Source organism: Crocodylus siamensis, chromosome 7 (genome assembly GCF_052110815.1).
Source record: "Crocodylus siamensis isolate JL-2025a chromosome 7, ASM5211081v1, whole genome shotgun sequence".
NCBI classification, from domain to species: domain Eukaryota; kingdom Metazoa; phylum Chordata; order Crocodylia; family Crocodylidae; genus Crocodylus; species Crocodylus siamensis.
The window spans coordinates 43,164,165-43,181,491 of record NC_143401.1 but is presented as its reverse complement, the minus strand read 5'-3'; the positions used below and the strand labels follow the sequence as shown (position 1 = coordinate 43,181,491).

Here is a 17,327-nt window from a genome sequence, read left to right as displayed (position 1 = left end):
TATCTATATACTGTTCTTATTTAACCTTTATCAGTTTGGTTGGACTGAACTTGGTGTTAGTAAACAAAGTCCCTTTAACTCTGGTTTGTCTATTTCCTTTTTTTTTCTTTTTAGAGCAGGCATTTCTCTTCAAGCCTTGTTATTTCTCTCTCTTTACTTTTGCTATCCTGAGTGTGTACCTTTTATCTGGTGCATGCCTGAAGCCTTGAATCCTTGTGGACAGCACTCAGTTGTTTTCACTAAGCTTGTGGGAGTTAGTCAATTCACTCTTCTCTTTTTTGTGTTTGTTTGTTTACTTTTCAGCGTGGCTGCCAGCCACGTCTCCGGTGCCTCTTCAGGGATCCGCCCCTCTTTCTCAGAGCTCCACTCTCTCCAGCGACGAGAAAAGTGCTGAGGTAAGTGTCTTATCTTCTGGAGATCTCCTTTCTCCCTCACTTTCTCCTTCAGACACTCTTTTTTCTTCTACCTTTCTGAGACTCCCTTCTCCTCTTTTTTTTCTTTTCCTGGAGTTTCTATCCTAATATGGTAATAGCTCCAGAAGCGGCATTCTCTGGCTCTTTTTGCTGCATCGCTGTTTACTCTTTCACATGCATATTGCAGTTGAAAGTACATTGAGCATCACTAATAACACTAAATCTTCCCCTTACCATCTCTCTCATTTTTTCCCCTACCTCCAGGGTCCCTGAAACTCATTTTTAAAAATAAATTAAAACTACTGTTCCAGGATAAGCTACTTATTTACATTTTCAAAAGTAGCTTTGGCTGAAAAAATTTAAAACTGTTGGATTTACATAAATACAATTGTTTTATTTTCCTTGTGGCAACGTGCAGGACACGTTGGGAAATTTGGTCATCACGCCAGATGACAAAGCTAACATGTTTAACGATTTCTTTGCCTCTGTCTTCCTAAGTAGGGACCAGAACAGCCACCTCTCTGCTGGGCCCCCCTTGGGCCCCAGGGGAGGCACACCTGGGCCAAAGGTTAGCGAGGAACTAGTTAGGGAGCTTCTGGAGGGCCTGGATGTATTCAAGTCAGCTGGCCTGGATGATCTCCACCCTAGAGTTCTAAAGGAATTGGTTGAGGTCATTGCAGGACCCCTGGCATGGCTTCATGAGCACTCGTGGTGCTCTGGTGTGGTGCCAGAGGACTGGAAGAGGGCCAACGTGGTTCCCATCTTCAAAAACGGGAGGAAGGAGGACCCAGGAAACTATATACCAGTTAGCTTTACCTCGATCCTAGGCAAGTTGTTTGAGAAAATTATACTGGCACACATCCCTGAGGGACCAGCAGGGGACTGCATGCTTAGGGGCAACCAACACGGGTTCATCAGTGGCAGGTCCTGTCAGACCAACCTGGTGGCCTTCTACGATCAGATTACCACATCATTAGATGCAGGGGTAGCAGTGGACATAGTCTTCCTGGACTTCCGGAAGGCATTCGACACTGTCTCTCACCCTGTTCTCATTAAGAAACTGGGGAACTGTGGTGTCAATGCCCACACAGTCAATTGGGTCGCCAACTGGCTGGAGGGCCACACCCAGAGGGTGATAGTGGATGGGTCCTTCTCAGCTTGGAAGGACATGGGCAGTGGGGTTCCGCAGCGCTTGGTCCTCAGGCCCGCACTGTTCATCATCTTCATCAGTGATTTGGATGAGGGGGTAAAAAGCACCCTGTTCAAATTTGCTGATGACACTAAGATTTGGGGGGATGTGAGCATACCAGAAGGAAGCATCAGGCTACAATCAGACCTAGACAGATTACAAGGGTGGGCGGATGAGAATAGAATGGGTTTCAACACAGACAAGTGCAAGGTGATGCACCTCGGGAGGAACAACCGGCACCATACCTACAGGTTGGGGAACTCCCCTCTTGTCAGCACAGAGGCGGAAAAGGATCTTGGAGTCTCCAAGATGAACATGGGCCGGCAGTGTGGGGAGGCAGTCAGGAAGGCCAACCGTTCCTTGTCATGCATCCACAGATGCATCTGGAGGAGGTCCAAAGAGGTGATTCTCCCCCTCTATGTGGCACTGGTCAGGCCGAAGTTGGAGTACTGCATCCAGTTCTGGGCACTGCACTTCAAGAGGGATGTGGACAGCATGGAGGGTCCAGAGGAGGGCCACTCGCATGTTCGGGAAAAGCAGGGCAGGCCCTATGAGGAGAGGCTACGGGACCTGAACCTGTTCAGCCTCCAAAAGAGAAGGCTGGGGGGGATCTAGTGGCCTGTTATAAACTAGTCAGGGAGGATCAGCAGGCATTGGGGGAGTCACTATTCCCCCGTGCACTGCCAGGTGTGACCAGGAATAACGGTCACAACCTGGCAGAGGGCAGGTTTAGGCTACATGTCAGGAAGCGCTACTTCACGGTCAGGGAGGCTAGGATCTGGAACCAAATTCCAAGAGAAGTGGTGCTGACTCCTACCCTGGGGGGTTTTAAGAGGAGGTTGGATGAACATCTTGCTGGGGTCGTTTGACCCCAGTATTATTACCTGCCATGGCAGGGGGTTGGACTAGATGATCTACTCAGGTCCCTTCTGACCCTAGAAACTATGAAACTACTGTGAAACTATAATCATATAATGTCATATAATGAAGAATCCCTCTTTTCTACAAGACTCTCATTATTCATAGAAACAGTTTAAAGTTCATTAAAGAAGAATGGAAGAAAATCCATTTAATGTTAATTAATCCATAATGTGACTGTATTAATTTTCCTTGATTACAATATAGGCAAAGTTTCTTCTTGGTAAGAAATTTTTCAATAGGCAAAAAGCCCCCATAACAAAGCCCCCAGGTCCCCAGTTAGCAATCAAAGAAACATCTGTGAGAGAACTTCACCTAGGGAGAAACTGTAGTTAAAGCTATGCAAAAGTATTTGTCCTTTCTGATCCTTTTGCTTTTCCATGAGTGTTCAGCAGCTGGTGTGGGATGGGGCCAGGTAGGGCAGCAATTGGAGGGCTGGGGTGGGGCATGCGGGCCTTGCAGGGGGGTGGTAGCCCCTGCCATTTGGCCCCCATTGGAGGGCCGAACCCCTTGTGTGGGGGCTGAATTCCCTGTTGGGTGTCTGAACCCCCTGTTGGTGGGCCGCACACCTTGTGTGGGGGCCAAATTCCTTGTTGGGGTGCTGAACCCCTTTTTGCCTCAGTGCACGTGCTTGGACATGCAATTTTCTGTGACCCAAATTGTGCCACTTGGGGCAAAAAAACCCTGCCTGGTTCCTCCCATATCTGCAGCCAGGGAGAGCTAGAGCCTGGGGACAGCACCTATCCTGACATCAGCAGTATACAAAGCCACCCTGGCAAGTAGCTCAGGGCTACTAGGTCTCATAATCTTCGGGGTCCCAGTCAGTTGGTACCTGGGGACACTACCCTTTGTGCCAGCTAGATTGCTGAAGCAGCCGTGAGAGTTCCCTGCACCCTTTATCCTCTGTAGCAGTCTGCAAGTGGGGGCTGCTGTCCGGCTGTGACCTGCCAAACCTGGATGGGGACTGTACAGCCAGTAGAGGCATATGTCCCTCTGGGACAGCTGCCAGTGGGCTGTGGCTGCAGGGCTGGCTTCTGTGTGGCACTACTGCCACATGTGCCCCCTGCCCAGCCATCTGGGCAGCTATCACCCAAAAGATGTTCCCAGTGTGGTGGCCTGCTTTGAACTGTCAAAGCCTATCTTCCTGGACCCAACTGGCCAGGAGGTCATGCACAGCTAGCTGGGTCTAAGGTGCCAGCTATGAGCAGGCAGGGTCCTAGCAGGAATTCTAGTGTTCCCTATTGGAAAACTGAAAAATCCCTGATAAAAAAAATCCCAAGGTCACTCTGTTAAATACTGCAAAATCCATGTTCCTCCACAACTAAAACAAAAAACCACTATAAAGACAGAGAAAGAGTGAGACAGAGACAGCAGTCAGTTGGACAATGCTTTATTGATATAGCTATAGTGTTAAAGCATGTCTTTTATCATAAAGTGAACCCTAAATACATGTTACATGAATTCGTGAATATATCTTTTGCTGTCCTCCCACAGAGCTGATGGCCCCCACACAGGGGTCATGGCCCCCCAACAGGGGATTTGGTCCCCACACAAGGGCTGCAGCCCCCCAACAGGGTGTTCAGCCCCTCAACAGGGCATTCGGTCCCCACACAAGGGCTACAGCTCCCCCAAGAGGGGGTTTGGCCCAAACACAAGGGCTACAGCCAGCCCACAACAGGGCTACAGCCCCCAGTTAAGGGTTACTGGTCTCACACAAGGGGTATGGCCCCCACGCAAGACCCACATGCCTTACCCCAGCCCCCCGATTGCTGTCTCACCTGGACGCACCTCCCACTCTCCCAGACCACCCCAATGGCTGAATCACTCAGCCTCACCTCCCAACTTGCACCCCCAGGCCCCCATGGCTACCCCCACACTGTCACTAAAAAAAAAAAAACAAACCAGAAAAAAAACAGGAAAAAAAGCCTCTACTTACTTGAAAAGAAGGGGTGGGAGGGGCTCTGGGGCCTTCTGGCAGAGCCCCTCAAGCAGCACAGGGCAGTGGGGGCCAGGAGGGCCCAGGATGGGGCTTCTGGGGCCGTGCCTCTGCCCTGTGCTGTGTGGGCAGGGCCCCAGTCAGCCAAACAGCAGTTGGAGCTATGAGTAAGTGCCGGGGGTGTTTTGTTGTTTTTTTAAACTATGGGGTGGAGAAGCAGGGATTGGGGTCAGGGGTTGGGGGACTGGGGGGATGGGTCTGGGCAGGGAAGTGATCAGAGGGGTCTGGGGGGGCTGGGGGGGCAGGGACTGGGTGGGACTGGGCAGGGCAGGACAGGAAGAGGGGCCGGGCAGGGAAGTGATCGGGGATGTCAGGGGGGCAGGTAGAGGGTGGGGCCAGGATCAGGGGGGCTAGGGGAGCAGTTGGGGCGAGCAGGGGTCCCTCCTATGGTCCCCTCCCCCCTGCTTCATCTGCCCTGATCCCACATTGCTATTGCTCTCTAGCACTGGATCCCTGGTGCTGAATACATGGCCTGGCTGGCCACATGTTTCAGCACTAGGGTGAGGGGCCAACCACAGAGATACTCTGGCAGCCAGAGTGTCTCTCTGGAGGACCCAGCCTGCAGCTGCCTCAGGGTATGGTCTGGGACCATGCCTTGACCTGCTTTTTTAGCTTCATTTAGCAACATTTTTTTGTTCCCGCTCATGCCTCTTGCCCCACCTCAAAGGGGTTTGAGGCATGACAAGAGGCATGTGTGCACTCATCTGGATGTGCCCATGGTTTCTCCTAGGAAACCAGCCACTGTCCCATGAGAACTGAATTTCTCTACATGGCCACTGTTCAGAACAAGTACTTTTAGATTTTATATTTCTATAAGGCTATCTAATTGATTGCTTTGGTTATAAAGTATTGTTTTATATTCTCTGGCTGAGGAACCTGCTTTAGGAATCTTTCATACAGCACGTGTGGAACTCTATAGGAAGAATGTTATAAGAGATAAACAGGTCTTAGAAATTTCAGAATATTTTAAATATTTTGTATAAAATAATTATTTTTGTAAATAGAACCCATTTTTAAAAAGATCTGGACTTTTTCTGGATTGAGAAGACAGAGGCTATAACTACTAGCTGTTGACAGGATTTATTTTTACTTTTTTCCCCTTATACTCAGTTGGATGTAGAGGAGTATCTGAAAACTAACGTAGTGGTAATATGATTAAGGAAAATGTAATGAAGCTGGTCTAGTGGCTTAAGAGTCAAACTTGAGCTAAGTTTCCCCAAATACTTAATGAAACCAGGGTAGTATTGTAATTGTTTTTGTTTTTTTTCCTTTGCATGTCTATTACCACTAGTACCATTATATATTTCATATACTTAGCAATAAATAACTTTTACAGTCTAACTGGTAGTAACTGGGTATATTTTTACTTCTCTACTTTTCCTTTCCCACTTGCTCTGCAGCAATGCTTCTTTTATCTAAGCTAAAAATCCCTGTGAAGCCCATAAATATAGTTGGGTCTGCTCATCAAGAGGCTACCACTACTAGGACGGTTAGGGCAAAAGATTGGGACGTGCTGAGTTTGAGACACATAAGGGGATCAGCTTGTACAGGCTGATTGACCCAGTTTGGCTCAGATGTGCCCTTACGAACTGAATGCTAGCCCATAAGGGTGCCAGCTGGACACCCAGATGGATTCAGAGGTATTCTGTTTACTTGTGTGCTTGTGTCTGACTGCATTTTATTGTTACCTTAATTAACTGATTCCTGGCATATGAAGGTGCCAGCCTGTCCATGCTGATCAACCCAGCCAGGTCAGGCTTGTCTCATTAATCTGTGTGTGCTTGTGTGTATGACTAATTTGGTGACCGGAGGAACCCAGCCTCATTGAAACTGAGTCCTGCAAGTTAGCTCCACTGGGGGTGAGGACTTGCAGAAAGGAGATATACAGCTCCATACAGAAACACAAGTAACACAAGCAGCACATTGATAGAATTACAAAGACCCCAGAAACATATCCCTAATAAATGAGCACACCCCAAAGTAATGGGCAAATCTGGTAATACTGTGGAGAATCCATCTGAACCACTCCCAGTTGCAGTAGTTCAAAACAAGACTGTCATTTGTACCATGCTTACAGATGGTAGAAACAAGTACAGATGGTACAAAACAAGACTATTGTTTCCACCATGCTTACAGATGCTTTTTGTCAGCCTGGTTAGGAAATGTATAGGTAATTTTTCACTGATGACATGCTATTCATTTTGTGACACCTGATAGCCCATTCAAAGGTACTAATCAGGGACCTGTTATCTGTGCATGACTACATGTTGGTTGTATGCACGTTTGAAGGCATCTAATCTGTACCTGACTGTTTGGTATATGACCCAGAGATTACAAACGGAATCCTTACTACACAGTCTATAAAGGAATGTTGTTTACATTATCCAGAAACATTTACTTGTTGATGTCATACAGTGTGTAGCAAAGACCAGAACCAGCGCTGGGAATATACTTTATGGGATAAACACATTTACATCCCAAGTTCAATGTGTAGTGCATCATGATACTAGTCAAGGTACTCTAAAATCATGGGCACTTTATCAATTGCACATCAGGTAGCTTAGATAAGTTTATCTATACTGCTCAGGAGTTTAAAATACTCCATCTCATAATACTGTAAGAGAAAAAGGGTAAATGCAAAACAAACAAGTTGGAACCCTCTACCCACTAGTAGCTTTTATGTATGAAATATGCAACTGAGTTGTAAATCAGGGATCAGCTGGATATCCCTCATGTGCAAACACTAAAGGAAGTCCCACTGCTGAATTGGCAAAATAAGATTTCAAGCAAAAAGTGCAACTATTATTTGTTCTCCTTATAAACTATTATTTGTATTTCTTAGTCCTGGATCTGAAATCGTTCAATGCGAATAAGGATACATGACCTAGTCCTAATGGTTTGTATATGTTTCTTGTTTCTTGGTAGTTTGCATTGGATATTCCCCCCCCCCCCATTTTTAGACAAGGTAGACAGATTTTTTTATGCCGTTGAATCGGAAATCTCCGGAGACTGAATATATTCTCCTTTTAAAGCTCAGTATAAAAGTGAACTGAGTTTATAGCAATGAAAGAAAGTGTAGTGTTTTCTTTGACACCCCATAGATATTTGGTCCTTCCCCATTGTGATAATGCCACAGATCCATAAGTGATTTGGAACACTTGGTGCTATGGTTGACACAAGTGGGGAAAGGTTGAAGAAGTATACAGGACTAAGTTGTTCTCTTGCTCTTTTTCTCTTTAAAAAAAGATTTTTCTCTTTTGAGTCTTTGAGTCTCTGCACAACAGCAGAGCAATGATACAAATCTAAAATAGAAGTAGTTGAGGTGAGGGTGCATTTATAAAACAGTTGAAAGCTTCGTGTTACTTTTAGCACTGACCAAAGGACAGAAAGAATTGTGTCACTCAGCCTTCACCTCTGTTTAATAGATTATTAAAGGAATGCATCCGTCTGTCACGATGTCAGGTAGGCAAATGATTCAAATAAAAGAAGCAACTATTCTGATCTTTATTCAAAGCTGAAGTAGAACATGAACTGAATCTTCTATGAGAATGCTCCGCTTGATCAAGAAAAAATACTTTCAATCAAGCAGTGTTGGTCCTTCTACGTAAGTTATATTGGTTCCTAGAACAGTATTTGCTGAGCCTCTACTCAATTAACTCCATGTTAACTCCAGAGAACATTTGTCAATTTAAGGACTGAATAAAGATCAAGGCATGAAAGGAAGGTTGCTCTTTAAGTTAAAGAACAAAACTAGTACTCAGAAGATCCCGCTTCAATTTCTACCTCTTCCATAGGCTTCCTGGGTGTCTCATAATATCTATATACCTCCACCTCCAACTTGCAAATCAGGATCACTTTCCATTTCTTCCTCACTTGTTCTTGTCCATTTAGATAAAAAGATAATCAGAGTAGGGATACCTTTTACTCTCTATGTGCAATGGCATCTGTATCTGAGTTAAGGGCTTTTGGATGTACTGTAATTCAAATCAATCCATTCAAAATTTGCTTTTTCAATAGTTCTGGATAAGAAATGTTGATTTTTTTTTTAAATTGAAAGTTTGCAACATTAAAATCAACTTCAGAAGGATCTGATTGCACTGAAGAGTAATTTCCATAATAGCTAAATGGAATAACAAAAAAGACAATAACAGAGACAAAACCCCTAAAGGTGTCAGACTAGTAAGAAGCAGCTTTTTATTTAGGACTCTTTTTCAATTGTATTGAATCATCCAGCTATTAAAAGGCTTTTATATCTTGGTAGGAGAGTGCTGCTCCATTTGTAACTTTGTCATTTATCATCAACTGCAGTTAACTCTCTCTCTCTCTCAAAAACATAACCTTATGGACCAGGTTCATCAGATGAGTGAATTGAGCCCATCTCCATGGATGTCAGTGGACTGAGCTCATTTCTGCTAGCTGAGGATTCAACCTGGTATTTTAAATAAAACAATCCTTGTACTTTTCTTCTTCAATCAGCCCAAACCAAGTTTAAATATCTCTTCTGGACCTAATACTTTCTTATTGAAGTGATTCTTCTCACTTAGTTCTGATGGCCAACACTACATATGACAAAGGAAAGGCCACACAGAATTCATCAAAGAAAAAAATGAGCAAAATGTCTTAGGGAGGATGTGATGTTCACCAATTGTTTTTCTGCTGCAGAAGGAGTAAGAACAAGGGACAAAGAAATGACAAATGGGAAACATTAATGTCATCTCAGGCTGTACAACAAAATTTAACGGAAGACCTAGAGGGAAATGAGATATCACTGTATAACACAATTATAAACAAATACATTTCTATACATTTAAATATCAAGATAGTAAAGTGAATTTAAAAATGGGGTGATGCCTAGGGTAAATCTGCCAGTTCCAGAATATATCACTATTTTCAAACCAAATTATAAAGAGAATTGCCCCATCCCCCATCTCCTCGAAAGAAAGAGATTGAAATGTGGATCAGAATGAAGAAACTGGTTCCCATCTTTCTCCTGAAAGGCTTTTTGTGTTTAGAGACCTATGTCTTAGTCTCTCCCATGCGATTGCAGTCAAAATTTTCCCTTTGTAAGTCTGATTATTTTACTGTCTGATGGATCACAACACTCCCTGGATTTGCAGAGAAGTAATGACATACAGGGATTACCCCTTCAGCCCCCTGTTATTTTCAGCTCACTTGATCTCTTTAGACAGATCTTGCATTGTGTATTTGAGGGACTATCCCTTTTTCACTAAGCTGATGCTCCTTATACCAGAAAAAGGTTGGTAACTAAGTTGACATATTGGTTCATTTCTTTGATACATCTCTCTCTCATTTTGAAGCTTGATTCCGTTACGTCGGAAATATATTTTATCTTTTTGAAATTCTCTTTTTTTTTAATGGACTGTAAACCCTAGTTATTGTCTGCCATGCTATTTCAACTCTGACATGGAATCAGCCTGTAGCTACTCAAAACTGGCCTCTCTGCTAAGACTATGAAAAAAGGAGTCTTTTAGAAAACTGAAGTGAAATGGGAACTCACTTCACAAGTATTATTGAACAGGTGTGCTAGAGTATTAACATTTAGCCACTGCTGATTTAGATTTCCTTTGTGCCTGTACACCAGATGAAACTACACAACACTCAGTTATTTACAATCACATCCACTACCCACCTGACATAACAAATAAAAATGTTATTCTCAGTTACACAGGGGAGTGTTGTAATAACATTTGCTAACATATAATTGTTTAGATGAGTTAAGTCTAAGGAGCATTATAAGGAACTCCAGAGTGATCTAACAAAGCTAGGTGATTAGACACGGTGAAGAAATCAACTGTAGATGAATGCAAGACGTTGTGCAAACTGCAAGGAGATGCCTTGCAGATCATTTTTGTCTTTTGAGAGAAGTCATTAATGTGGCTGACTTAGCAAAGAGGACGCCTCAACATACAGCAAAAACTGTGGTGGCCAGTAACAGATTAGGCAGTAAAAGAATATAGACAAGTGATATAACAGAGTTATATCAGAAACTTATCCTATGTCTTTGAGTGTATCAATGAATAATCCTCAAGTGTAAAAGTCAGACATTAAATATTGAGTTCACTTTTAGTTACCTTATCTTCCAAATTACATATCTAAAAATGAAACTTATGTTATAATTTTCTGTGTCTACTCTACAATCCAATTATTGGGGAGGTCATCTTACATTGATCCCCCCAACAGTTTCAGCAGGAGAATGACAACAGGGGAGCAGGCAATGGGAAAAACAGAAGCAAGGGGGCAGGGGCAGTGAGGAAGCAAGGGAGAGGAGTATGAGGTGGGGAAAACAGGCACAGGCAGGAGGAAAGCCAAGTCAATAAACCCAAGCATCCTGCCCCTCATCCCTTACCACCCCACCATTTACCTCTTCCTTCTGATGGTTTTCCTGCTGCTCATGGCACAGGTGGAGCCCCAGAAGTGCTCTTGCCCATTGCTCCAAGAAGCATTTGTGCTGGGATCTTGGCCTGACACCCCACAGATTTCTCCTCCCTGCCCTGCTCCTTTCTCCACTTCCCCTTCTCCTGCTTTCCCATGGAAAGGGGAAAGGAGCAGGGCAGGGAAGGAGAAATCTACAGGGTACCCAGGCAGGATCACAGCAAAGATACTTTCTGCAGCATAGGGCAGGGTGGAGACCAAGGCAGCAGCAGCATACACAGCCACTTTCCATGCCTGGCTCTCTACCAGCAAGGGAGGGGAAGGAATCTGGGCAAGAAGAAGGGGAGCTGGTGCATGCTGCTGATGCTGTCCCTGCCCCAGGTGGGGTTATTGCACAGCTGTTTCTCAGAACTCCCAGTTGTGATATGTGATTCTAAAACAAGACTTTGTTTCCCCAAAACCCTTGTCTTAGAATTGAGTAAATATGGTGCCTTGTTATGATCAGATAGTACTCCTATAAATTCCTTTTTTTTTTTATACTCTATACAAAACTACTTGATTCAATAATAATTTGAGGCAATAAGAGCTCAATTCAAAACCTATTGACGTTACATACTGGTAAGATTCCAGTTAACTTGAATGGAGTTTGGATATCGCCCTAAATTCTAGAGTGTAATTACTTTCTGATTCACTACTGCATTACTCCAGAGATCTACTGATATCATTAGTAAATTATATAAAATAACCTAAAAAAATGCTATTTTGCTTGGTTAAGAATAAAAGGGAAGTGGTTTTTTGTAAATTTAATTTCTATCCCAAATTTTAATGAGATCTCATTTACATATTTTCTCCAAGGATTTTGAATACTTAATCATAGGAATAATATTGCCATCTATTTTTAAATACTTTGTGTATTTTTTAATGTTCTGGCATATAAAAGCCATCTGTCATGGGATAGGGTTCCCACAGCCATCCTTGGGGATCCCATGGCCCCTTGACCATGCCAGTTTGGCCCAATGGACACCCTCTTTCTTGCTGGCCACATCTTGGTAGAACTATAATAAATAGGGAGGCTGCCCTCAAGTTTGTTTGGATACAGTCCTAATGGACCCCACTGAACCCTGTGGATTATCGGACACCCTTTTTGGGTTCCACTCCAAAATGGATGTCTTGGGACACCCTCAGCCTTGTGGGCTAGATGTGTGGCTCCAAACTACCCCTTTACCACATCCCAAGCCTCACAGCTAGTATTCACACAGTGTCCCATTGAGGCCTTAATTTCACTTGGCCTCTGATCATCGCTGGGCTCTCCGCAGCCCTGTCTCTCTCTGTGCCCCCTCGGCACTGGGCTCTGCACCCTGGATACTGTGCCCACACTGGTGCTGGACTCTGTGCACCCCAGATACTGTGCCCACAATGGCACTGGGGTCCCCACACTGTAGTGGGTCCCCAGTGAGGCCTCCTCCTTCCCCAATAGCCTCATCGCAATCCACCAATTTCCAAATGGAAGGCAAAATACAAGCCCCTGGACTATAACATAATGCAAGCAGCTGCAGGTGTGCTCTGTCCCGTTAAATGAATCACCCTTCCCCCAGCACAACAGGCCTTGAAGGCCAGGGTCTGGTGAGCTCCTAACGTCCCTTAATCCTACCAGAAGCAGGAGATGAGCCATCACGCCTCTTCACTCACCTTCCTCTAGGAGAGCTCCTTCCCCCTTAGCTGCTGACAGGGAACTGCCCCTCTGGCCCCAGCCATGCCTCCTCTGGTCAGCTGACTGCTGGCAGGTGCAGGCTAATTCCCTCATTCCTGCGGCCATGGTAACTTGCAGTTGAGGGGTTCCTGACAGACTGCTAGGGCTCTGCCCCTTGCAGTTTCAGCCCTTAAAGCGGCAGGCACCTTAGTGCCCTGTGACACATCTCCCCCCTAAAGACCCTAACTCACCCAAGTAAGTCTTCACATTTTCTGGCATCACATCCTTCTCAGGCTTCGCTGGGCCTTTCTTCTGTCACCTGGCAAGACAGGAACAGGAGGCGGAGGTTTTCAGGTGCCTCCTACTCACCTTTTCCCCAAGGTTGCACCATGTGGGATTTCACAGGAGTTACTCCGCCACAGGTAGTCCCCCCACATTAGCCAACCTTGATAGGATGGCACTGAGGCCAATTTTTCTTCCTTATACACCCTTAAGCATGAAGCTGGAGCCTCCTCTCTCCTCGTGGGAGAGCTGTCTTCTATCTGTTGGGTTACATTTTCCGCTTCACTCCTCATGTGCCCTGGATCTCTTCCTCTTTGGGTCAATTCTGAAGAGTCTCTTTTCCTTACATCTTCCTGCTGGTCCATGAGCCTTCCCAAAAGTTCCCACTGCATCCTTAGTGCTCTCTGGGCATATTCCTTACCCCAGAATTCTATCCTTCCCTGGCTGGTGGGTCTTGCCCCAGGCCCTGTATACACTTTCACATAGGCAACCAATTTCCTCAGGGTCCACCATTTAATTTTCCCTGGGAGGTTACTAATGTATATGCAGGGTTTTCTTCCAAGTCTTTGCTCCCTGCCTTGCTTGGTTATTTCTAGAGCTAAGGAATAGCTATGGTCTGAGTCTGGCAAGGTATTTGCTTCTTCATGGGACATGAGAACTTGTCCTCCAGATTGGACTTGGGGCATAGCCCTGTTTTACCTCGAACTTCCTGAAATACTAGTCCCCTTCTTGTCTCAGGCTCTTTTGCCCACCTTCTGCCTAGGGCTTTGGCCACTCTCTCTCCTTTGCAACATGTACCGGGTTCACTATTTGCCCAGCCCTGGGTCATCTTTGGTCTTTCACATTTTTGTTTTAAAGGTTGCTCCTTCTAAGTGTAGCCTTGGCAGCTTGGATCACTGTCCTGCTTCTTGTACTACACAGCTCATGTTTCTGTGCAGTTGCCACATCCACCTTCTCGACTTCTGTCTGTCATACCTGGTCTGGCACTATCAATATCCCAGTGGCATGCTTGCTAGTGAGTCTGTCTAGCTTCTTTCTTAGGTGGTTCAGCTCTTCTGCATGCTGACTTATCCACTGACCCCATTTCCAATCCAGGGATTGTATGACTGTGAAGATGACCTCTTCTCCTCAATGTACAAGCTAATTAGATTTCATCTTGGAGGAAAGGCAGCAAGAGGGCACAACAGTGCCCCTGGCTCTCCAGGGATCTAGCAGACCTCCTGAGGCTCAAAAGAAAGGCCTACAAAGAATGGAGGATGGGATTCACCTCCAAGGAGGAATATTCTGCATTGGTCTGGTCCTGCAGAGAACAAACCAGGAAAGCCAAGGCTGCAACTGAACTCCAACTAGCTTCAAGCATCAAGGACAATAAAAAGTCCTTTTTCAGATATGTGGGGAGCTGGAGGAAAAACAAGGGCAACACTGGATAAACTGAACCAGATGGGACAACTGACAACTGACGCCCAGGAAAAAGCCAACCTATTAAATGGGTACTTTGTGTCGGTCTTTCCTCAGTCCCATAGGACACTGCTATGGGACAGGGAGGTTCGGGTGAGGAAGATCCCCTGCTTTCCATCAATACTGGCCTCATGAAGGAACACCTTGAGAGGCTAGATACCTTCCAGTCAGGCAGCCCTGACAATCTACACCCCAGAGTACTCAAGAAGCTGGCAAGCATCACAGCCCAGCCCTCAGCACGGTTCTTTGAAAACTCCTGGTGCTTTGGTGTAATGCCTGAAGACTGGAAGAAGGCCAATGTGGTGCCGATCTTCAAGAAAGGGAGGAAAGTGGATCCGGCTAACTATAGGCCCATCAGCCTGACTTTTATTCCAGGGAAGATCTTAGAAAAGTTGATTAAAAAGGCCATCCTTAATGAACTGGCCGATGCCAACATCCTGAGGGATAGCCAGCAAGGTTTTGTTGTGGATAGGTCTTGCTTGACCAATCTTATTTCGTTCTATGACCAGGTGACCGATCACTTGGATAAGGGAGAAGAGATTCATGTCATATATCTTGACTTCAAAAAAGCCTTCAATTTTGTATCCCATGATCACCTCTTGATGAAACTGGCCAATGGTGGCCTTGGGTCCACCATGATCCACTGGCTGGGAAATTGGCTCCGTGGTCGGACCCAGAGGGTAGTAATTGACAGAAATCTATCATCTTGATGCCCTGTGACCAGTGGGGTCCCCCAAGGCTCTGTCCTTGGACCCATATTGTTCAACATCTTCATTAATGATGTGAACATTGGAGTGAGGAGGGGACTGGCCAAGTTCACCAATGACACCAAACTTTGGGGCAAAGCATCCACAACAGAAGACAGGAGGGTGATCCAGGCTGCCCTGCACAGGCTCAGCAAATGGGCGGATAAGAACCTGATGGTGTTTAACATTGAAAAATGCAAGGTTCTCCACCTTGGCAAGAAAAACCTGCAGTGCTAGGCAGGCTAGCGCTATAGAAGAAAGAGACTTGGGGGTCATGATTGACCACAAGATGAACATGAGTCTGCAATGTGATGCTGCGGCTAGTATAGGGACCAAAATGCTGGCTTGCATCCATAGATGCTTCTCAAGCAAATCCCAGGATGTCATTCTCCCATTTTACTTGGCCTTGGTGAGGCTGCAGCTGGAGTACTGTGTCCAGTTTTAGGCCCCACAATTCAAAAAGGACGTGGAGAAGCTTGAGAAAGTCCAGAGAAGAGCCACGCGCATGATCAGAGGTCAGGAAAACAGACCTTACGACGAAAGGCTGAGAGCCATGGGGCTCTTTAGCCTGGAAAAGTGCAGGCTCAGGGGTGACCTGATGGCCTTGATGGCCACCTATAAGTTTATCAGGGGTGACCACCAGTTTCTTGGGGAACATTTGTTCACCAGAGCTCCACAACAGATGATGAGGTTGAACAGTTATAAACTACTGCAAGACCATTTCAGGCTGGACATAAGGAAGAATTTCTTTACTGTCCGAACCTCCGAGGTCTGGAACAGCCTGCCATCAGAGGTGGTTCAAGCACCTACATTGAACACTTTCAAGAGTAAATTGGATGATTATCTTACTGGTATCCTATGACTCCAACTGACTTCCTGCCCTTTGGGTGGGGGGCTGGACTTGATGATCTTCTGAGGTCCCTTCCAGCCCTAATGTCTATGAAATCTATGGAAGTCTATGAAAATTCTCTCATTTTTGCAAGACCTGCCCCTGTGGGCACCTCCAGCATTGTATTCTTCTGCTGCTGCTATGTTGCTGTCTCTTGTCTGGGGCTTCCTGGGCCAGCATTTTTGGGTAGTTCTTGGTCTCCCTGAACCTTTAGGAATATTCATTGTGCTGTCTCTATCAGTTTCTTTGTATCTATTAAAACCTCTTTGAAGACTTCAAGCTCCTGAAGGTACTCCTTGCATTCTGCGTTAGTTCTGGATGCATAGTCTTCCAACTGCCTGCTTATTGCAACCAGTCTATCTTTCCATGGTTGAGTGGCCTGTAAGGTTTGATGCTCTATCTCCACCCACAACACCCCTTCCCTGTCTGTGCTCTCTTCTAAAAGGGTCTTCAGGGACTGTATCTCTCCCTCTAGTTGGTCCTTTTTCCTCTTTACCCTTTGCCACTGAGTTCACAGTTCTGCACCCTCCCCAGTTCTGGCTTTTACCTCTGTTTCAAGGGATTGCTTCTGACCCTGTAATGCCTCATAACTTGCCATGCACCCTCTCACTTTCTCCATTTCTTTTGCTATTACTTTCCCTGTCTCTTCTGACTGGGTCTGACTCTCAATCAGCTTCTCTCACAAGTCTTTGACCAGGTGTTCTGCCCATGCGCATCGCTCTTGCCAGCTCTTCAGGTCCTCATGTAACCCTTCTGTCTGGTCCTCCTGGCCGTCGATCTCTTTCTGAAGGACTCCTATAGGGCTCTTTGATATTTTCAGCTTCTGTAGAACATTCTTTTGTTCCACTGTCTGGGCCATACTGGGTTCAGGATATTTGATCCTCCATGCATCCATCTCCTTCTGCATCTCTTGCAATTTTTTGGCTCTTCTTGGCCTCATTCTCCATTAGCTGTTCCTGAGCTCAAGTCTTTTCTGCCTCAGCTGCAATCAGGTGCTTAATTTCCTTAGACCCATCTTCTTTCTTCCCACGTTGCACGCACAGCTCTAAAGCTGCCATCTTCACCTCAGCTCACTCCTTTTGGGACTTCATCATTTCTAATTCACACTCTAGATGGGCAGCTTTTCCCTCCACCTTGTCCACCCACGACTGCCAGGTGAAGGCTTCTTGCCGCATACCTTCCAGAGTCTCTACTTCTTCCATAATTCTGTCTGGCCTAACTGCTTTTCTAGCCCAGACCTAAAGTCTTCCCCATTATAGTCTTCAACAGCAATATTCTCAGCTCTTTTTCAGAAGCCCTAGTGTCACTGCCTTACACTTGTCTTCTCTATGTTCCTAACCTGGCCCAATAATT

General features: G+C 45.5%; 1 pseudogene; it reads right to left on the bottom strand.

Annotated features, from left to right (window-relative positions):
- Nucleotides 1-16,113: 16,113 nt before the first annotated feature.
- Nucleotides 16,114-16,914, bottom strand: LOC149859732 (uncharacterized; annotated as a pseudogene).
- Nucleotides 16,915-17,327: the final 413 nt, after the last annotated feature.